We start from the raw sequence: 24067 nt of genomic DNA on the forward strand, positions 1-24067 counted from the left end.
TCCCTACCCTTTTCCCCTTTCCCCTTTTCCCGGGACGTGGGCCCTTGGGTCCCCCGTCCCCTTTGTCACGGAATCGGGCCTAACGCCCTTAAACCGTTGACAGTAAATAATCAGAAATTCTATAAACATGTTGACTATAGCAGGAAGTAAGAAGTCAAAAACTAAATGAACTGTGAACTAACAGTTTCTGTATGCTTGGTCATAAATTTAGTTGATTCAGATCTATCTTAATAAAGTAAGATATATTCTGCAGCATCAGCATATATTTTGATTTGTCTACATTTTCTTATTTTCAAAACTGCAACCATCCTCCAATGAATACCGATCACAAGAAATGATTTTCAAAGAGCCGAACCAGCTGTTTCAAACCTTTTCAGGTTTCAAGGATCATTTATTGGATACCTATGGTCAGCATGAAGAGAAAAAGTAAAGAAATTGTCTGTGTGGATGAACACCAGAATTGTTTGGATTGGTGGTTCACAGCTCCCTTCACAGCTAATGCAGTAAGTTGTGTGTTTCTGTGTTTGGGTGTATGAAGGACAGTTGCAGGAGAGTCAGGATGATTCTTTCCTGAGTTTAACTGAAGATGTTTTGGGTGAAAAATATTTTACAGTTCACTGAAGTCTGCCAGAAAAACTGGAGGGGGAGAGATGGCAAATAGATATCCTGCAGCATGATTGCATACTGCAGAATGACAGTTGTGCAAACCCAGTGCCCACACTGATGGGAAATAGGTAGAGAAGAGGAGACACCTAGAGATGTGGAGAAGTTTGTGTAGAGCTCAAAATGCCTCTGAACATCAGTAGAGCAGGAAAGAAATATTACTTTACAAGGAAATCCTGTCTATTACATTTTGAGCTTTTCTTGTTTAAGAACCTGTGTTGATCTGGTTTCTCACTTTCTGTAATTTAAAAACAACGACAAACTTGTTTAAGAATTTTGTAGCCTTTTGACACATCTCTTTGCAAAAGATGTTCTACTTCAAAACTTCTGGCAACTCAATCCCAACAGAGTAAACTTGAGAATTAATAGTTTAATGATAACTCTCAAGAAGAGCAATTGATTATCAAATACACCCTGTCTGAGGTCTTCCTTATAAAAAGAAATTCAAAAAGTGCTCATAATCCTGTGAACATGAGCTAAAAAGTGCTGTAATCCCACTATTAGTAGATTGCTTAATTATCTGTTTGGACTGTTTTCAGTAAAGTAACCAAGAAATAATTTGAACATCAGGTAAAACAACCCCTCTCTTCTCTTGGGACTCCTTATTCAGTCTTAAATTGTGAATGCTGAATTTAGGTCTTTGATAGCCAGGTACATTTAGCATTTAGTTAGTCTTATTAGGAGATAACAAGCCACCCACCCCATTTCATTTCAAATTAATGGGACACAAGCATTCATTGACTTCCTTGGAGCTCTCAAATGATGCTAGAAGGAAGAGATTTTTATGTTCAAGAACATGGATGGATCACATCACTTTCAAATATTCATGACTAAGCTATGCTTGGTTAATTTCAAAGGAGTAAAAATAAGTGGTTTTATTCATTTTTTTCATCATTTCACATTATAATCTCATTATGTGGAAGCCAATTGCTTTTATGCCTTTTTAATTTTTTCTGTTTTTTTTTTTTTTAAGTTATTTTATTGCTCGAGGAGTTCTAAGGCCTTTGCAAGTGTCTGTGCTGCTGCTAAATTTAATGGGCTCCAGCTGTGCAAGGGTGTTATGAGGAAAAAAGAACAAAAACCCTGGAAGAATAAACAAGGAAACAGAATACTTTTTATGGGTTATTTGTTTATGGGAAGGATGTTTCACTGAAGTGATAGATATGTGGCTTTATGTTGTTTTTAAGAAGCGCTAAAAACATGCATAATTACATATGCATGCAGTATATTGTTAAACTGCAACTATAAAGTGATACAATAAAGGATCTACAGTGGAGTGACTGTTACTGTTGAATATCCTTTCAGACAACATTTGCCTTAAAAAGAATTCAGAATCCTGTTTTCCTTAACATTAGCAAACTTGCATTCACAGGTTGTCTTTAAACAGAAGGTCGTTCAACCCCTATCTGTGGAGCTACATGTAATTCTTCTCACTTCCCTGCCACTGCTGCCTCTTATTTGCTTTGTTCTATGAACAGATCTACATCATTGGCTACACAGTATCAGAACCACTGGATACTTAAAGGGCAAACTAGCTTCTGTCTCCTGTTACTCCTCATGCCTCCACATCTCCCTGTCTGAGGTATGTTAGGACTGTGAAAAGTTATTTGGTTACTGTTGTTTGTTTCTCCCTTTTCTGCTCCTTTTATGATGACCTGTCATTCTGTTGTGTGATATTCTCCATCAGTGGTTTGGTGGGGTAGATGTTTTCAATAATTATGGCAACCCAGTCTGGTCAGACAGCAGGAGATCACAATGACTGACTCATGGCACCTTGTTCTTGCTGAGGGGCTGCTGCTGTCTGTCATGCATGAGATACTTGTGTTGTTTGTTTGTCATGCCTAAGTCCCAGCCTGCATCTTCATCTTCACTTCCATTATTAGGAACAGTTGCATCAACCTAGTATATAGGATGAAAAGGAAATGTGCTGTTAAAATTGTGTGTGTGTTGGTGGGAGAAAGTGAGATTTAAAATTTGTGTTACATGTAGATGCACTTTAATTCAGATAGTGAACATCTTATGCTTTTTAAAGAAGATACTTCTTGCAAATCTTCTAAAAAATCTTGATCACCTCGAGTACTGCGTTCAGTTTTGGGGCCCTCACTATAAGAAGGATATCGAGGCCCTGGAGTATGTTCAGAGAAGGATGACAAAACTAATGAGTAGTCTGGAGCACAAGCCTTATAAGGAGCAGCAGAGGGAACAGGGATTATTTAGTCTGGAGAAGAAGAGGTTCATGGGACACCTTATTGCTCTCTACTACAACCTGAAAGGGCATTGAGGTGAGGTGGTTGTCAGCCTCTTCTCCCATGCAGCTAGCAATAGGACAAGAAGGAATTGCCTCAAGTTTCACCAGAGGAGATTCAGGTTGGACATTAGGAAAAACTGCTTCTCAGAAGGAGTGGTGAGGTGCTGGAATGCGTTGCCCAGGGAAGTGGTGGAGTCACCATCCCTGGAGGTGTTCAAGAAATGTTTAGATGTTGCACTCAGTGATGTGGCTTATTGGGAAATATTGATGATAGATGGAAAGCTGAACTAAATGATCTTGGAGGTCTTTTCCGACCTTGGTGATTCTATGCTTTCTTCTACCTTACTGATTGGATAAGCTGATCTGGCACAAACTGAAGATAAATGAGAGAACCGTGGCCTAACTGAATGCTCCTTGTTTACAAGTTAGCTTGCAAATACCATAAAATATTTATCTTTGATATGATTTTTTTAATTTTTTTTTTTTTTTTTTTTTGCATAACCAGTATTCCAAAAGGAGAGTTACATCTTTGAAATGTGATGTGGAAAATGGAGGTCCTGTTGAGCGCTCTGGCTTCTGAATCAGATCCAACATTAGGCTGAGAAGTGGCATTTCAGGACAGAATTTGATCTCGTTGTAGACTGGTGGAGTCTCTCTTGTAGGTGAGGAAAGCCAAATAGACACTTCTGCACCTCTGTTCAGGTACTTCAGGTCATGAGTTAGAGCTATTAAACCTCCGTAACTCACATGTGACATTCCAAGAACAGTATCTTGTTCTTAGCAATGGGCCACATTTTCTGTCCAGTGTAATTCTTTTTCCACTGCTCACGTTGTAAGTCTGCTACAGTTTAAAAACACTACATTCGTGAAGTATTAGACTAGCGAGCACACTAAACTTATATTTAAAAATTGATTTTTCTAGGAATTATTAAAATCTAGTACATTAACCCAGGTATCACAATTTTCTTTTAAACTCTTATTTTTTGTGTATAATGATATGACTTTGAATTCACTTTTTGAGAAATACTCATCACAAATACAAAATGCCCATCTTCAAATATCATCAAAAAAGATCCATTATTTTCAGTATGTTTGCTGTCTTTCAGATATGCTTTCTGGTTATTTTTAATGCTTAATCCATCATTTCGTGACCTTCAGCATGGGAAAGGTAAATGTAAATCTTTCCAATAGCAATGAAACAAATAGAATGTAAAGGAAAACTGTTTTGTTTTCAGAAAAGAACTCAAAATTAAAGCAGAGAATGCAAAGGTAAAGCTCTGCTCTTCAGAGGAATGTGTAATTACTTCAGAGTAATTATTCATTTTATATGCTTATAATACATTGCTCTGAAAGTAATACCTCCTATTTATGTCCATGGAAATTAGAACAGATATTGCAAGAGTGCAATAACACTATTTGATAGAGCAAATTCTCAGCTACAAAACACTATTTTTCTGCATAGTCACCACTATTAGCTACACATTTTCACCAGCATTGAACAAGAGCCTGCATGCCATGCTCTTAAAAATCCTGACTAGTGAAAGTGAACCACTCTCTCTGTTGCCACCGCTGAAATGCGCCACCCACTACCTCACCGTGCTCTCATCCCCTGTTTGGTGTCTAGACTAAACATTCAGCAAGCTATGAATATCAATGGGTGAAAAATTTTCCAAATGGAGGAATCCAGTGAGACACCTTTGCTTCATATGCACTTCCATGTCAGATGCCATTCAGCCTCTACTGCCATACCACCAACATCTGCCTCTGAAGTCATGGGCCAACATAATAAAACAGGAGGCATTGCTATCAGACTAGACCTAATATTTAAGGACGGATTAGCAAGACCGCATTCTGACTTCTTAGTGTGACAAGAAACAGGATGAAAATCTACATGAATTTTGTGGTTTTTTTTTCTATATGTTTAGCCTAATATTTTTTCCTTTTTTTTTTTTTTTTTTTTTTTGGGTCTTTAAATTTAAGACATTGCTGGGGTGCAATCATGGGGCAGCAAAGACCTGTGATAATCTTACTAATCCATATCAACAATCTCTACATAATGCTAAGCTGCTGCATTTTACTGTGTTCATCATTCATCTCCATACTGCTTTCAGTAATTGCAGTTCTTGCCAGTCTTCTGGTCACTCTTGCTTCCCTTCTTTGTAAGGTGAGAAACAATAGATGTCTTATGCTGCCTCTGACCAGGGAAGCCTGTTTCATCAATCCTGTTGTCGTGGATCAGATATGTGTAACTGAGTTGTGATGACTGGGACTCCTTGAGAACTATGAGAGGTTGATAATTTGTTGTCTAGATCTCTCAGTCAGAGCAGGGACCCTTCAGCCTGGAGAAGAAGAGTCTTGGGATTCTTATCAGTGTCTAAAAACAGTTGATGGGAGAGGGCAAAGATGTTGGAGCCAGGCTTTTTTCAGTGATGCGCAGTGACAGAGCAAGAGGCAACAGACACAAACTGGGGCATACAAGGTCCTCTGCGGTCATCTTGGAAGCGCTGTGTGGGTGACAGAGAACTGGCACAGGTTGTCCGAAGGCTATGGAATCTCCTTAGAGATCAAAAGGGGCTTGGGAAACCTGCTGTGTATGTCCCTGCTTGAGCAGAGGTTGGACGAGTTGATATTGGAGGCCCCTTCCCACCTTAACTCTCCATGATTCTGTGATTTTATTCCTATTTTTATCTTAATTATTTTTGGCATTTTCGGTGACAGCGTTTGGGACATAAATTAGACGTTTCTCCTATAGTAAATCTGATAAACAGATGTTTCCTTTTTCCCTTTCTGCCTGGCATATTGGGTATCTTATGTAAGGTTTTAAGTTATGAATATATATTGGAAGATTTTGCCTGATTGCTGTATTTCTGAATAGCTGAATTGTTTGACCTTTGCACAGAGGAGAGGAGAGGCATGCCCATATCATTTGTACAAATTTGTTTCAATGAAAGATCCTCTTGTTTTTCGTGGGTACCAGTTTTTCAGCACAGTCCTTGACTGATGAGAGTTAGTAAGGATACGGTTTGTACATTCATAAGTCATTTCCAATGATGAGTGGCACTTGAAAGCAACACTATATCAATATGGCTGTGTTAGTAGTACTACTTGTTTCTCATTTTAGCATGTCGGTGTGAATGTATGGAGAAAATTCAATATTTATGTATTTTCAAAATCCTCTAAATGTAATGAGGGCTTCTTATTATGTTGCTTATTTTTTTATAACACCTTAAACTGTCATTTGCCACTTTAAGTATTAATTTATTTAATGATTTTACTTTCCATTCTATGGAAATACATCATCTCTTTTTTTGTCTGAATGCTATCTTAGGTGGAAATTAGATGGTATCGTGGATTGTCTCATATGGAAATTAGATGACATCATGGTTTTCATAACTCATAAGTGTTCAGTGTAAAAGTTAATCACTTTCAAATATTCTATCTCAAATAACAGGATATTTGGAAGTCTAAATTAGTTATGTATTAGTGAAACTAAAAGAGAGAAAAGATATGTTGGGGGAGAAGAGCTAGTTTGAAACAAATATCTTTATGAGATTTCACCAATCATCTAATCTAAAAGAGAAGAAAAGCAAGAAAACTGTGTCAAATGAGAACTTCAGGTAGAAAATTGGAATAGCCAGAACTTGTAGCCTGATAGAGGAAAAAAAAAACACCAGACATTTAAATGCTTTCAGTACAGGTCAGTTTCCACCTACACATTTACATAAGTGGTATCCAAAGTTCTAATACTTCTTATATACAGTATTTTCTCAATTTGTTGCGATTAAGTGTCTCATAATATAGGGATTTCTGGGTAAAAACGTTTTGAACTAATCTGTTTTAGTTCATGTGAAGTTACATTGGGTGTACTCACAGAGGCAGTAATGATATCCTAGCTATTGGAGGAATAACCTTCACAATTTAAAATGTTTCAGCTGCATTTTCTATAATAGTGTCACCACTATTTTATTATATATAGCTCTTACATTCAGCAGTTTTCACAGGATAAATACAATGAGAACACCTAAATTAGCATCAACAGTTTATGGGCTGGTTCAGCCCAGTTCCGTGACTAATGGGGTGGGGGACCCATGGACAAAAATCATAAAACCATGACATTAGTGTTTTTCTATATCTGAGATTTCCAAAAGGAGGACCCATGCGGTTTTGAACATGCCTAGTACACCAAGTGTACTGTGTTTGGCATACAGTTTTTGTACAAAATTGTGGTCTATGATGGTCTGCCTTTTAGGTAGCAATTCAATGGTATTAAGCACTGGTCAGGAAGTAGGACTCCGTATCTGCAAATCATTCTAGTATGCATCTTTTTTTCGTTCCTCTTTTTGCCTCCATCACAGAGTGTCCTTGACACAGGAAGGGATTTCAGTCTTTGACCAGCATTTGTGGACAGGCACTGAGCTCTGGGATTAGTCAGGCATCTGGATTCAGGAAATTTCAGGCACAATCTTTATGGCATTTTCCACTGATTTCTTCGTTGATCTGCATCCTTTTCTTCTACACATAAATTGAGCATTGTTGTGAACTCCACTTCTTCCCTGGGCAGCCTGTTCCTCACCACTCTTTCTTAGAAGAAATTCTAATATCCAACCTGAACCTTCCCTGACAAAACTTGAGGGCATTTCCTCTTGTCCTGTCACTACTTACATGGGAGAAGAGGCTTACTCCCACCTTGCCACAACCTCCTTTCAAGTCATTCTAGAGAGTGATAAGGTCTCCCCTGAACCATCTTTTCTTCAGACTGAACAGTCCCTGTTCCCTGAGCTGCTCCCCATAACGCTTTGTTGCCCTTCTCAGAACATGCTCCAGGACCATGATGTAATTGTTGTAGTGAGAGGCCCAAAACTGAACACGGTACTTGAGGTATGGCCTCATCAAGACTGAGTACAAGGTGATGATCATCTCCCTGATCTGTCTGGCAATACTATTTCTGATACAAGCCAGGATGCCATTGGCCTTCTTGGCCACCTGGGCACGCTGCTGGCTTATGTTCAGCTGAGCATTGACCAGTCCCCAGATCCTTTTCTTCCATGCATCTTTCCAGCCATTCTGCCCCAAGCCAGTAGCATTGCCTGGGACTGTTGTGACCAAAGTGCAGGACCCAGCACTTGGTCTCGTTGAACTTCATCCCATTGCCCTCAGCCCAGGCCGATCAGCGCTTCCTCACAACTTGGTGTCATTTGCAAACTTACTGAGGATGATTTTTGGTATATTTAGTTTAAATTAATATGTAAGTCATGTCACTTCTTTCATCATCCCAATCACTAGAAATCATACTTTTTTTTTTTACTTTAGGGAATAAAGAAAAATTCTTCACATGGATTGTGCCGGTGCAAAACTTAAGCTGAAATTCATTGGCATGATAGGGGCTAAATTCAAAATCATGACTTCAGAGGTACTTTAAAATAAACAAATAGGAAAAAAAAAAAGCAAAAAAAAAAAAAAACCAAACCAAAACCCTCTTAGCCCTCTCCTATGTTTTACCAAAAGTGGGTTACAAACCCACCCTTGCAGAATATCAGTGTGCCTTTAGGCAATTAAAAAATAAAATGCTGGCAAAGACACAGGTCAAAAGTACATTTATTTAATCTTGTCAGCATTCATTTACCATCCAACTTTTAAAGAAGACAAGATTAAAATCATTTTCCCACACTGCACACAACATCAGATAAAAGAATCTTTTCACTAATAGTATTTCATTTTGAGTTTCACCAGTCCATTTAGTTTTGATATTACAAGTCTATTAGTGTTCTATTCTTGTGCTGAACATTGATAGATTCTGACAGCTGTCACTGAGAAACTGAAAGAGACGAGATTTTCAAGTTGAATATGAATTTTATTAAATAAATGTGAAATTTATTTCACCCACATAAATCATAAGAATCAAGCTATGTATGGATGAAGTATGTATTGCATGAAGTACATGCCCTTGCCTCTACGTTTGGTCTACCCTGTATTATGTCACAGTCACTCCACACTTCTGGAGAAAAAAAAGCCCAGATCTTTGCTGTTACTTGAATGTTCAGGTGGGAACTCTATGAGACTTCAATAATGCTCAGCAGGCCTGGTCTCATCATCACTTCTCATGCTAGAGAATTCATCTGGAAAATACATTTCATAATGTTCAAAGGACCTGACAGCAACAGAACCTAATTCCCAGCAACTTATTTAAATATTTTATGTAGTGTGAAGGGCTCCTTTGGACTTTCTGTTATCCTTGTTACGACCCTCATGGACTTAATAACAAAAAGAAACCCAATTGCTCTCTCTCATATATGTTCTGGAGACAGCATGCTAATGACAGCATGCTATACTAACCTATAATTAATTCACTTTAATTCATCTTTCTATAAAAATATTCATTTTTTTCCCTATATATATACTTTAAATTAACTTTATTTGACACTAAAGATGAATTTTAAAACTGCGTGGGGTTTTTTTTTGTGCCTATGGTCTTGGATTAGGGATCAGAATTTTTTGCTTTATTCTTATTTCCTATTATCTAAGCACCCTACTAGAAGAAACTTTGACTCTAGCAATGGAGTATTTGGCATTATCGATTAATTTACTGTGTAGTATCTGATTTCATTTTTAGAGGAGTTAACAGGGCATCTGCATGTGCTTGTATTGAATTAAAGTAGTTCTCAGATCCTACAAAATAAGTGTCCCAGAGTTACAGAGGGCCCAAAACTAGAGAAAGAATCTGTAGTTCATAGGCATGACTGTTTACATTTTTCTCAAGCTGATAGGAATGAATAATTTGCAGTGGCCTTGCAAAGATGGCACACAAACTGTTGGAGAAATGAGTCTGGGGAACTTTTTTTAAAGCTAGTTCATTTATGAATTCACCAATTACAAATGGAGTCATTTAGTCATATATTACAACACTACATGTTTTTTGATACTTTACTGTGGAATCCCAAACGTATTTAATTTCATTTTTATTTTTCTGTGTCTGTTTGGCTACAAAGTGTAGAATATCAACAAGCAATATAGTCAAATACTTAGTAGCATGGCTTCTTAGAAAGTAGAAAGAGTTTCTTTGTATTCTCTATGTATTGTCAAAAAGAATTTCTATGTCTCACCTTCATTACATCCTGTTTGGCTCATGCCTTTCAAGGCAGCTGTTCAGCTCCTACAGGGCTACTTTTAAAAGGCTGTCATTATTTAGAATGGATCATTTAATTACACTACCACAGGGTTTGTAACTAAAATTAATCAGTGTAGGTATATTGTTTGTGTGAGTCACAATTACTAAGGAAATATGTTACTGCCAAATAGAGTTGCTGAAATCCAACTGTACATCGCCTCTTAGAATTTAGGGACAAGCTTTGTTTACTCTTAATTATACTTAATGCCATTTACTTCAGCTAGCCTGTAGCCTGTGTTGCTACTAATTGATTTATGTAGTTAACAAAATGCTTTCTTTAATACCAGTGTGTGACACTAAGATTAAACTGCCTGTCCTATGACTGGAGGGAATAATTAGAGAGAAAATATATCAATTAAAATGAGCTTTATTAAACTATATCTGTATCATGGATGCTGTTACCAAAACCTCCAAAGAGCTGATCGGTATTCTTGGCCTTGGGGCACTTATTAAAAAAAAAAAATACAACATTTTCAGTGACATTATATAGCAATTGAATCACCAGGTAAACAAAGAACGTTGATCCTTTGTGTTGTGTTCTAAGCCCAGATATTTGGAGAACAGATTTAATACAAAAATGTATCTTATTTGATAAGGCGAAATAAGATTTGTTATCCTGCCATAGAAAAAGGAAAAAATATTTTCTGATGTATTGTCAGACGAATAGAAATATATTAATATGCAAACTTGTTATTTAGTAGAACAGAACTCAGCTATTGTGTCAGTAGTAGCTTGAGTGGTTCTCTAAGACAATTTGGTTTTAAGAGTGCTGATTTTAATATAACAAATAATACAACCTCAAGTTACAAAGCCCCAGTAGAGTATAAATTCATGCCACCTAGGCATTTATTTTCAAAATTTGTGAAATATGACTGACCTGTCAGAAGTTTTGCTCCTTCTGTTCTTTAATTGGATTTCCTACAGCAATCTTACCCCATGCTCTCCATGCAGCAGTTTTGATTTCTTAATGCCTTCTTTGCAAATCCATGTTTTTTCTGTTGGATACTCTCACTGGACTTGCATTGATGTGGTTGCTCATCAGCTCTCCATCATATTTGGTAAGTTGTGGCTGTTAGGCAAAGTCCTTGGTGACTGAAAAAAGGGAAACATCACTCCCATTTATAATAAAGGGAGGAAGGAGGGCCCAGGATACTACAGACCAGTGATCCTCTCCTCTGTGCCTGGGATGCTCATAGAATAGATCCTCCTGGAAGACATGTTAAGGCACATGAGGGATAAGCAAGTGATCCAAGATAGCCAGCATGGCTTCATAAGGAGAAGTTCATGCCTGACCAATCTGGTGGCCTTCTATGACAGTGACAGTATCAGTGGACAAAGAGAGGGAAACTGATGTCACCCACATGGACTTCTGCAAGACCTTTGACATGGCCCACACCACATCCTCATCTCTAAACTGGAGAGGTATGGTTTTGAACGGTGGACTATTTGGTGCATAAAGAATTAGTTGGAAGGTTGAAGTCAGCAGGTTGTGGTCAGTGACTATATCCAGGTGGAAGACGGTGTGAGTGGTACCCATCAGGGTCCTTCTTGGGATCAGTACTCTTTAACACCTTTGTCAATGACATGGATTGTGGGATCAAGTGCACCCTCAGCATGTTTGCTGATGATATCAAGCTGAGTAATGCAGTTGATGTGTCAGAAGGAAGGGATGCCATCCAGAGGAACTTTGATAAACGAGAAAGGTGGGCCCATGTGAATGTAATGAGGTTTACCAAAGCAAAATGCAAGGTTTTGCATTTGGGCCAGAGTAATCCCAGGTATGTATACTGACTGGGAGAACTCCAGGGACACTGCATTAATTTGAGTAGGACCAATACAAGCAGGCTATGCAGTAAGGAATGCTATATGTCTTATATCACTGGCAATTACAGCACAGGTAATTAGGGAATTGAGATTACAATCCTGAAGATCTTAATGTCTTCAGTTTATGGAGCTATATTTAAGAACCTCTTTATGTGCTTGAATACTGTGGGAAAAAAATAAATAAAATAACAAGGCACAGTCCAATCTTCAACATAAATTTCTTTGAAAGGTGACATCTGCCTGTGGATATAGTGTGTGTTAAGCCAGTAACTGATTATGTTTAGATCCATATGTTACATCTTTTCTTGAGCGTGAAGCCCTTAGACTTTTGATTAATAAATGTATGCGTGCTGTATTGAAAAATGATAATATACTTCTCTGAAAACTTGGAATTTATATAACTGTATAAAACTTGGTTTAAAAAAATATGTAGTTCTGGTGATCAAAAATAGCTCCTAGATGTTACACAATGTATGGTTATTGGGAAGATTCAAAATTTTTCAGAAATGGCTGATAAGTGTTTGCTTTTGCTCTTCAGTTTAAATGATTTATACTTTTCTTAACTCAGAATAGTGCCAAAGAAAAAAAAAGTTTTAGATCATACTAGTGTTGACACTAGCCAAGTATCTGTAATTACAGTTAGAGGCTAAAATTAAAAGAGATGATTTGACCGTGAAGGTTTTTAATAAATCAAATGGGCTCATCCCAGTGTATGAAATTCTGAATAGCTTTTCTGACAAGCCTGTTTAAACAACTGATACCTTGTTCTTCTATGATTTATACACTAAATTGTTTATGCTTTTCACTGCAATAGATATGTAATGTAAACCAGTAAAATGCTGTACCTGCAATACATCGCATTTCCAATAAAGAATACTTTTTTGTGCATAGACTAAAAGCTAAGAAATTTTGTGGTGATGTTTTCTGAAACTACACTTTGGTTTGCATTATGTAAGACGTTTCAAGTTTCTGACTAGTGATTTGTCACAAAATAATGGTATACTTAGTTGGAAAGTGACATATACAGGAAGAAAATGCATGTACTTAAAACAAGTAAAGAATTTATTTGTTGAAATGCCATTGATTTTTAGCTGTTATCAACTGAAAATGCAGTATCTGACTAAGACAAAATATTCATTGATAATGACAACTTATGTTTTTATTCTCTTAACTATTTATAGAGAAATGTTGTTTTTACATTATTAAATTTAGGGATGATTCACGTAGTTTCCTATAGTGCTTTTTATCTCAGGGAAACTAGAAGTCCTTTATAATTACATATAATATTTACTTAAATGAACATTTTACAGTGGATTTTAAGATTTTTTCAAGTCGACTGGTGGCTACATTGGAAAATGTTACCCCAAACCACTATTAAATGTAAATGGGAATTTTAAAGACTACGCAAAATACCTCTTAGTTGGCTCAGGTATTTTGCTGGAATTATGATAGTTTTTTAAAGTCTGTTTATTAATAGTTCACATAAAATATTTTCATGTATTTAGAAGTCTGTATATACCTGTGATGGATTCAGTAGGTCTCAGTGCTTCACTGCTGGTCAGGTACTAACCTGACCAAGAAAGTACTGGAGAACTTGTTTGGCAGCACTGCGAGGCATGGTGGAGCAATTCACCCTCCAGCTGCAACTAGGTCACAGTGGACTAGAATCGGTTCAGGAAGTCAAACCTTAATGTGTGTAGTCGGACTTTTTTAGTGTTGTTGGTTTTTAACCATGGAAATAACATCCTGTTGGTGAAAACCCTAACGCGCAATGTAGTAGCATTGATCACTGAGCCAAAATAAGCCTAGAAATCCTGTTGGGTAAAATATTATCTATTAAAAATATATAGTAATGAAGTGGGTTTAATAAGAATAATATGAATTCAGATTGCTACTAAAAAAAGATGAAAAGGGTAAGTAGCATTCAAATTTCAAGCACATTTTAAATGTATTGATCTTATATATTCCTGCTTCTTACATGTCTCTATCTTAACCAGTTCCTCATCTGAAGAAAAGTTTTAGATGATGAAATAAAGTCCCAGAAATGCCTTACATTTAACATTTCACAACTGTTACTGATTTCAGGCCAGAAAGGAAAAACTTCTGAATGTAGATCATTCTGCTTTGTTTTATTAGCTGGCTCAGTTTTCTAACTTGTGAATCCCAATTCAGTGTTTATAAATATGTAGGTCACTCTGAAAGTACTGCCTCCTATTTATTTCCATGAAAGCTACAACAGACAAAAAGTACAATAAGAGTAGTTGATAGAGCAGATTTTCGGTACAAATTCTCAGACACTATTTCTCAACATAGTTACCACCGGTAGCAGATTTATGCAGATGAGCTGATCAAGATACTCTTCATTTCATGGTCTTACAGCAGTGTATGGCTGTTTAGAATGTGTTATGTCTTTCACATTGCTGTCACCGCTACCGAAACATACTACCCTCTGCCTCATTGTGCTACTGTTTGGTCTCCATAAATGCTCAGCAAGCTTCCATGTATGTCCGTGAGTGCTTTTTTTTTTTTTTTTCTGTGTGGAAGAATTCAGTGACACATCTTTGCTTCATATGCACTTGCATGTCAGACCGTATGCACCATTTTGTCAGACATCCCTCCCCTCTGCTGCCATCTGTCTCATGGCAGCAAAATGTAATGGAATATTGGTGGGAAGGTTCAGCCTCTGCTGCCATGCTACCAACGTCCACCTCTGATATCATGGGCCAACATAATAAAATAGGAGGCATTACTTTTGGAGCACCCTTCACCTGCATGCTGTTTAAATTTTCAGGTAGGTTATTCTGTATGGTGATCTGTTATATTTTTTAGTAGATATTCTACTTCCATTTGGAAATTCTTACCTCAGAATTTATCAGATTTAAATTAGAATTATCTAGAACTAGTCGTACTGTTTAGATGAAATAGAAATCTGATGAATTTACAAAACACTTATCTTCCTATCTTTAGGGCTGACATGATTTACAGAGCTCAGATCATTCTTGAAGCATGTTTCTGGAACCTCTTCAGCTTTTTTTTGCTCTTCTTGAAGATCAGAGAACAGAAGTTTACAGAACAGTTTTCTCATCTGTGCTGTACAGAAATGTAGCCCTGTCTTCTTACAGAACACTGTTTTGCTTGTATACCTGAAAAATCTTAGGGTCATAAGGTCACACTGGAAATTTACAGCAACTCTTTATAAAGAATTGCTCTTTTCCAAAATACCCTCTTTAACGTGTCAAGACTTACATGAATATCCTGGCTTGATTAAAATTAAATGAATGCTCCTCTATTTCCCTTAAGTGTGGAATAGATTTAGAAGCACAATACAAAATTCTCCATTATCCTACAGTACAAACTAAGGCTGAGCTTTATGCAGCAAGTGAGAGGGCTGTGCTTTCAGGGCCATCCAATAGAACTACACTAGTAAAGGATCATGGAAATAAAGAAAATTCAAGTTAGTACCTCAAGTATGTGTTTACCACTATTTTTCCTTTTTCTGTCTATACTCTTTTTCCTAGATCCAGTAGCTGATGATGGACAGAGTGACATTGTTTCCTCAGCACCTCTACAGAAATAAAATGGATCAAGAAAGTCTTCAGGGGAAAAAAAAAAAAAAAAAAAGTGTGTTAGTTTTTTTCACTTAGATTACAAACAAAATGCATTAGATTCAGCTTATGGCTGCAGGAGCCAAGGACTTTTCAGGCACAGTCCAATTAATGTTATAGTAATGATTACTGAAATCTACAGGGAAAAAAAAACAAACAGATTTTAATATATAAAAGCATTGTTTGCTGTTGGAAAATAATGTGTATTCCTGAGTCAGCTACTGGGTAGAACCAGAAGTGGCTGTGGGAGGGATAGGAGTCATAGAAAGAAATGTGTATCCTGTGGTCTGAAGCACAGACTGCTGACATTATAGAAATAGCGTTGAGATGGCGTCCACATTGGAATTTGCTTCTTTGGGAGCAGAAAACCTAAAATTCCTCAAGTGAGACTGAGCTACACACATTTCAAGCAGTTCAATGCAATTGTTTCGTTAGCATTAGGTTATGTGATCAGAAGTGAGGCTGTAGTGCCTGGAAGGCACTGATCCATAGCCAGACTGTAAAAGGGCTAGAGTCTATGCCCTGCTGCTATCAGTGTTGTGACCAAAGTCATCAGCCCCATTACATACATAGGTACAAGATGGCCTAGGAGCTGTGCTGATGCTCGACCATAAACTTCTTCGTTTCCTTTTCATACCCTGAGACATGCTGTATGTGGTTTGTGGCTCCTGATTATGTGAATTATATTATATTAAATTATAATTATATTATATATAATTATATTATATTATCCTTCTGATAGGAGGAAAGTTGATCAGCCTGTAATATTCAGAACAAAGGAAGAATGTGTTCTGTTTTGTTTAATTTCTTGACATTCATGAAATTGCATTTTTTCCAGTCATTTTCCATGACTATACAATAAGTTATTTGTGCAAATGTGCTGTCGTCTAGCATTTAATAGATTGTATTATGTGAGAATAAGTTATTTCAATATTAAAAAGTGTATTTTCAACCTGATGTAGGGATTTTTTTTTATTAATAAAACAATGAAAAATATAAAATAGGAGTAAAACATACATCATACCAAATTTAAAATAATAAAAAAATATTTGAAGGTCTTTTGAGAGAATGTTAGTCAACTAACCATAGTTTAAATTGTTAGAAATTTCATATACTATCAAATAGTATGACACAAGTATCTTGGTATACACCATAATTATATTTTTGACATTTTTCAAGTAAGTTAGAATCTGAGGAATTCAGAGAGTAACTGACTTCACTATTGTTTCATGTACATGTACATACTAACAGACAGATAAATAGCTACAATATTCTTCCAAAAAGCATGTTTTGCAAAAACGTACTCTTGATTTTCCTTTCTTTCCTTGCTATTAATTCCTCCTTCTTGAAATCTGTAGCTCAGTAACCTAAAATACACTCATTTTAATATGGATAAACTACAGTTTAGGAGTATTTATGCAGTCAAATTGTATTTTTTTATTGTTTAAAGACTTAAGTGTCTGGTCAATATGGCTATTATTTTCAAGTTCTTCTGCTTAGTAATTGAAGTTACAAGGACACACAATCCTCATCGTAAAGAATACAATAAAAAAAAAAAAACAAATATGATTTAAGATGGTCTAATGACTTGATGAAAAACTGACTTGTGTTTTATACTTAAGTATGAAATATCCATTAAGGGTTCTATTTGATTGTGTTTTCATCAAGGATGCTATTTGTTTGTGCTAGTTTTCTTATAGGTTATGCTCTGTTGCCATGGAATTCAGAAGAAATTTGACAGAGAATTCTTCTGGCATCAGCTTCCGAATGATCTATCACCTTTAGCAGTAAGTTAACTGGAAAAGGATTATCTCCACTTACATTTCCTCACATGCAGGAATTAGTTAAGGTTGAAGAAGCCTGTGTGTTCACAGTTCTCAAAGGGCCATTCTGATTATCTAATGTGACTCCTCACTGTAGTCCAACAATTCATTCATCACATCAGTAACAAGTGACTGCGCTATGACATTATTCCAAGTACTTATCTAACTGTGGAAGAAAAAAAGAATCTATTGGAATCTTTTCAATTAACTGAAATATTTATTAGTAAATCCTGTCTTTTACAAGAAAATTTACAGTGCCTTGTCCACGTAGATACGGTGAATCCACATCATCTCAAAAGTTCTGTAGCAACAAGGTAACATGAATGTGTCTTAACATCACAGGACTTGCCCCCCAAAAGAGTGATTGATGTAAGTAATTTCTATTTCCATTAGTTTACACCCTGGAAATAAATAAATAAATAAAAAGGTCCAAAAGATGCAGTTGAGGCTTTGTTAGGGTTTTCTGTCAGTTTGGTAAGAAATGGCTAATTTTTGATGGTCTGACAGGGTGCCATCTGAGATTGCACAAAGTGACTGTAAGGTCAAATATGGAGGTACAGAGCAATCTGTAAAGAGAAGGGTAAAAGAAAAAGAAAAAAAAGCTTTCAGTGCTGACAGAAGAAGTGTCCAAATAAAAGATGATGATAAAGGTCATAAATCAGACATCACAGTTGCCCCTAAGTCATCAGCCGTCAAATAAATTTTTCTTTGCCAGAAACATTCCCTGCATTTGTCAGTGCCCTGCATGCACAGGCCAAGTAGATCTCAGGGAAAGGAGCAACCAGAAGCCTGAGAGGCTCCAAGCACAAACTGTGAGAAACAAGGCACAATTTTGCTTGTGGAACTTAAGAAGAACTGTATCTTAAGGCCATCCATTTAGAACTGGCTACAATTTTCCTTCCTTAAATTGTTTTCTGTCCTTATATAATAATTTGATACACTGATTTGTTAAGGATTTTCTGAATCATCTGACTGAATGGAATTTTCTGTGACTTTAAAAGCAGTTGAGCGCTGTCAAAGATTTGCTGTTGTTGTCACTGACTCCTTATTGCAAAATAAGGAGAATAAGTATACTTGGGACATATCATATTTGTTTTTTTTCTAGAAAATAGTAGCAAATCCTTCATATGAGCTTTTCTCAGGCTGGCGTAGAACAGCCTTTTAGGTTCTGAGGTTTCTGTTGTGGTCTAGAGTGATGGATGGAAGCCGGTATCTTTAATTTGTCTTTCCTGTGTGGGAGTGCACCTTTACTTTGCATATAGCTTATGAATAAGCAGAACAAAATGCCACTGAGAAGACTGAACTGACCTGAAATGTATTACAGGTGATACAGAAAAATCACAGTGTATTGTTTGTTTGTTTTTGATCAACTAAGAATTGCAAAGTGGCTTATGGGAGCAGCAGATTTGCTGTGAAGTACTTGAGGCATTACATTACCATCTCTAGAATCATCTTTTGTCTTTTAGTAGATTTCCTGCAATATGCTGCCCATTACTGCTTTTATGTCATGCTGCTTCTGGTCCTATGCTCCTGTTAATCTTTTCCTTCAGAGTTCTTAAAGCATATATGGGAGTACTGAGTCAGAAGCTGCAGTTTCCTGACTGTCACCTGAATAAGCTTCACAGACCGTGCAACTGAAGATCTGAGAGACGATTCAAGGGGACTACTGACATCCTTTCAATTTTCATCAGTCTCAACAGGGTTTTCTACTGTTGCTTCTTAAGTTCAGCGGAGTAAGGAAAGAATGGGAAGCACACTGCGCAGTTGAAATCAGAAGACACGTGGAAGGGAGGAGAGGAAAATTGAAGGAAGCGCACTTCAGAGACATTGGTATAACACAAAATGTTTAAATCATATATAACTGGTGAACTACTGCCCTGTTGTGTCTTTCTCCTTGTAGCAGTTAAGTTCTTCTACTCATAATGCCTTTGAAGCACAGCTGGATGACAATCCAGCTGACCAGTCTACTGCAGTAACTCTGCTGACTGCAACTACAAGCTTCACAAGAGTACTGTGGAACTGGAGACAGGAACCTATCCTTTATTACACTAAGGCAATTTGTAAACTGGTGAGTAGAATTAAATGTAGTGCAGTACACTACAGGAATACATTCATTTAACTTATCTTCTTTTTCCTCACTATTTTGCTTCTTTCCTAATATAAAATTTACTACTGGAAGTCCAGAGTGCAAAATTTTGCCATTTTAAGAAGATCTCTAGAACAACATTTCATTGTTATTTAAAGACAGGGACTTATTTTACATCTGCTGAAATCCTATTGACTTCTTTTTATTCATGTACATTTTCCTCATTCATTTTGGGAACTCTTTTTTCACTATTGTAAAGGAACATGACTTCATTGATATTAAACATTGAGGAGTTATCAGTAATTTGCACCAAAATATGATATGCTTTTGGATCAAAGCCGTTGAAGTATTTATGAAGATTATTGTCGCCTTCAGTGAGTTTGGACCAGGTCTTCTGTTGATAACTGGAGATAAGCTGATTTATGACTTTTCATGATATTTAATTGCGGTAACAAACAAAATCCTCACACTTACTGCATAGGAGCCTCTCATTTTTACAGGATGGAAGAATTTTGAAGGATGTAGTAATATAACTTACTAGTCTTTGAGTTCAGCAATCATTTATACATTATTCTGTAAGTATTTATAAAAACTGTATTTGATTTATATACATCTTGAAATGTACACTCCTTTATGAGATTTTTCTGGTTGTAAATTCCATATTCCTCTCATTGTGTTTTCATTTTTAATTTACTACATTCCCCCGAAGGCTTTCCTTTAACTAGTTTGCTTGATGTAAATTCAGCAGTGATATTCTTTAAACAAACAGAGGCACAGAAAATAATTTCCTGGTAACACTGTTTAGAAAATGGATCAGAATAAAGACCCAAAGCTATTCTGATGATGAATTAATTATAAGATTCCAGGAAAAATAATACATTGACATTTTACAAGTTTGGGCATGCAACCTTGTATAATGTTGAACACTAATAAAGGATTTTTTTTGATGCTTATAGTATGAACAAAGACTTAGCTCTCTCATAATCAAAAATATTTCAGCATAATGTAAATAGTAACTTCTTATACTTACTTCTCCATTTAAATTATGGAAATCTATCTTTATTTTGCAAACAGAACAGAAGAGTATACCTTAAAATGCTGAGTCCATGCTAAGATATTTCAGCTGGCCTTTTCTCTTGTGCAACTTTTGCCTTAATAGTAAAAATTTTCTAGTCTTTTATAGTTAGATTTATCAAGAAAAAAAATACAGTGTTATATATACTTTCTATTGATTTTGCACTAATAGAATGTTCCATTTTTACTTTTACATTGATGATTTTTCAAGTTATCTGTAGTACTCATATACTTAGATGCCCTTAGATGAGCAACTCACAAATATTTAAAACTCACACAAGTCCTGTAAAATCAAGGTATTTTATTCTTGTTCTGCATTGTGTGAACTGAGACAAAAGTGCTCAAACCCAGAATACCAAGAGGGGTGCAATTCTCATTGAAATTAGTAGGAATTAGATCTCTAAATGCCTTTCAATATTTTATTGGATGAAATAAAGCTGCTGATGGTTTCTGGCAGCAAGGACAAAAAATGCAGATGAGAACTGCATGTAATGGAAGTAAAGCCCTTTAGGAATTTTATAATTTTTAGTAGGTGTTTAAGTTCTTTTGTGATAGCTATAGGTTTTGTTTTCACTCACAGTTGACCTTAATTAGTATTAAAGATCAGGGTAACAATCTTTTATTACAATTGTATTTCTCTCATTAAATTTACAATATTTTTCTTTTCCCATAGGGGTTGAATCCAAGCATTCCTTTACTATTACAAGCATTTATTCCTGTTGGGAGTGAATGAACTGACTACCCTTTCTTTGTGTTTACTTGCCTTTTGACTTCTACACACAGTTTTCAAAATCTTATCCACTTCCATATTTTTTATTCTTTAATGTTCCTCACTACTCCTCGTCAATAAGATCTGTAATGGTCTTACTGGGAACTCTTAATGAGCTCAAGCAGCAGGCAAGTTTGGTCCTCTTTTCAATATTTATATATTAAAATTAATATTATTATATAATTAATAATATTCATATTATATATTTTTTATCAAGCCAGAGTGCACAAATACATACACATATACACCCTCTCTTCAATGTCTTAGGGCTTTTTAGTGGTTCCCCTTTTTCCTTTCATATTATTATCTGATATTACACAGTACTGGCTGAGGTTATTTTGGTTAAATGATTACCTGCAATCTGAAGTTTTGGTTGTGGGTTCCAGCTTGTTTTATGCAGATTGGTACAATCCTGGCAAGCCACTGTAATTGCAGACTATGTTTTCTAAAATACCTAGAAGCAAGCATCAGTTTATCTTCCATGTTTATGGTCAGCCTTCATGCTGAAAATAAAGTCTCAGTGCAAAATTAAAGTTATTAGAGTAATTTAAAAAATAGCTAAGTATTTTATTTTTGGAAAATTATTGTTATTAAAAAGGTATCTGTACATTTCTATGAATTAGTAACAATATTGTACTATTGTCAGACAGCTATTAGTTCAAGTAAAAGACTAAAAGAAAAGGAAAGAAACAGCTTTAGGGGTCTGGGCAGTACATTTATTTTTCAGTCAAGACTCTCAGCATGTTCCATTTACACAAGAGAAAACCCTTCAATTATAAGATCCTTAATTTACCCAGGAAATTTCATAAGGAAAATGATTAATTACTTTAAGCAATCAGTTTTACAGATAATCACAGTTCTTTATTTAAACTGAAAAAGCAAAAGAGGATCTCATGAATAAATCATAAAGAGGAAAAAAAAAAGAAAAAAGCTTTTGGTTCAATAAGTATGAACTCAGCATTGGAATATTTCTTCAGATAGGCAAATCTTGTTAAAATTATACCCCTCTTCTTATTCGCTATTAATTATAGAATTATTTATGTTAAAATGGCCCATTGCTACACATTTTTTAATATTTTTTATTGGGTCCAGTTGACACTAATAACCACAAACATACTGAAAATGGAAGAGGAAAACCAGTACTGAGAAGCAGAAGAGAGGTCTTGTTGTTATGCATACTTGATTTGTATGCAGTGACTTCCTTTTTATACAGCTATCTTGTCCAAAATGGGTGAGAAGGTCTTTATCTTCCTGGGAGAAACATGACATGGGAGGTGATGCTTGCATCTTCTGAAACTCGTAGCATTTTCTGTGTTTCTCAAACCAGTGTTGTCTTTGGAGTCTGCATGCTAATCCAGGATTGTACAATCCGAAGAGGAGCTCCTGGAGTGGCTTTTATGGCTGGCTATCGCTCGGGTGATTCAAGAACTTCTGGGTAGAAACAATCATAGAGATCTAAGTAATTTTATCATGAAAACCCATAGCACTTATGATATTGCCTCACAAACAGAGATCATTTATCATGAAACACTATTTGCAACTTAAATGCTTCAACAGGCTTTTAGCACTGATAGTCTGAGTAATATTTGAATGGACTATTTATTCCAGATAGTGGAATAAAATAGAGAAGAAAATCTTTCCCGTATTCCAGCCATCAAATTGTCGTGGTATCCACTCTGTTGTCCCATGTTTCTGAGTAATTCATCTGCTGCAGGATATATTTGTTGTTGTTATTACTAATGGACCAGGAATCTTTGTGGCCAGAGACAGAGCAGCAATGTTTTCTTCAGCCCTGAAGATTACACTGCTGCTATTGGAACAGAGTATAATAATCATCTGATATGTTGATACCTGTTTACACTGAGTGATATGCGAAAAAACCTTAATTTCAAATGTACATAAAGGTGCTTCCTTTGAAGTGATTGCAGAAATGTGCTACATTAGGAGAAAGAGCATTCATAACTACCCAGATTGAGTTTACATGCATTGACTTAAACACACGGGGCTTTTGTTATTTGGGTAGATGACAGAAAGTTAGGTGCCTATTTGCGTTGGTAGTTGATGTTGCCGTTCTGCTACCCTTCTACTGGTAAAGCATTCTGAATGATTTGTCTTTCAAGCAGTCAGGTTTCAGCTGAGAGACGTCTCACTTGTGGCATGGACATTTGTCATCCTGCAGATCTGATGGTCAGAATTTTTTTTTTTAATTTTCATTTGTAGTGCAGTTGTATCACTTGATAAGAATTATTTCTGGTAACTGTGCACCTGTAAGATTTTTTCTTTTAGTAAGAATTATTTTAGCTCTTAGAAAGAAAAGTTCATATTTAAAATATTTCTTAGTAGAAAAGCTGTCTCCTCTAAAGAATACTTTTGTTTTCTGTTTTTGTATTGACTCAGCCCCTGAGGATAACACATCTATTTAGAACTGTGGCTTAAGTGGGCTTGTAGGCTCAACTTAAAGGTCAGATTTGAGTGATGGGGTGTGACAGTGAAGAGTGTGGTAAAAAATTATCTGAAAGCTACTATGCATTTGCAGTGATGACTGCCTGAGCTCCTAGAAGAGAAAGTACTCTTTCTGTAATCCCCTCTTCCCTAAAAAACAAACAAACAAACAAACAAAAAAACAACAACAAAAAAAAACCACTCCATGCCTGTATCCATGAATTACATGAATTATGCACAATCTTGAATCAAACCATCACTCTTTCCATTCTGGGAACATACGTTGGTGGCAAGTGTGTTACTGATCTGTCAGCTGCTTGCATTGTTACCATACCTGTCAGTCCTCTTTTTTTTTTTCCCAGTTTCTA

The 24067-nt window shown here is 36.1% G+C and overlaps 1 long non-coding RNA gene across 2 annotated transcripts in view; it reads left to right on the plus strand.

Moving 5' to 3' along the window:
- The window catches only part of LOC110397490, a 264908-nt gene that overhangs the window by 174232 nt on the left and 66609 nt on the right, over positions 1-24067 (plus strand). For both annotated transcript variants that reach the window (XR_002437805.1, XR_002437804.1), the window contains 2 exons: positions 17195-17292; positions 19020-19396. This is a non-coding gene — a long non-coding RNA (uncharacterized LOC110397490). The remainder of the gene's footprint in view (positions 1-17194; positions 17293-19019; positions 19397-24067) is intronic.

Source organism: Numida meleagris, chromosome 4 (assembly GCF_002078875.1).
Source record: "Numida meleagris isolate 19003 breed g44 Domestic line chromosome 4, NumMel1.0, whole genome shotgun sequence".
Taxonomy (NCBI): domain Eukaryota; kingdom Metazoa; phylum Chordata; class Aves; order Galliformes; family Numididae; genus Numida; species Numida meleagris.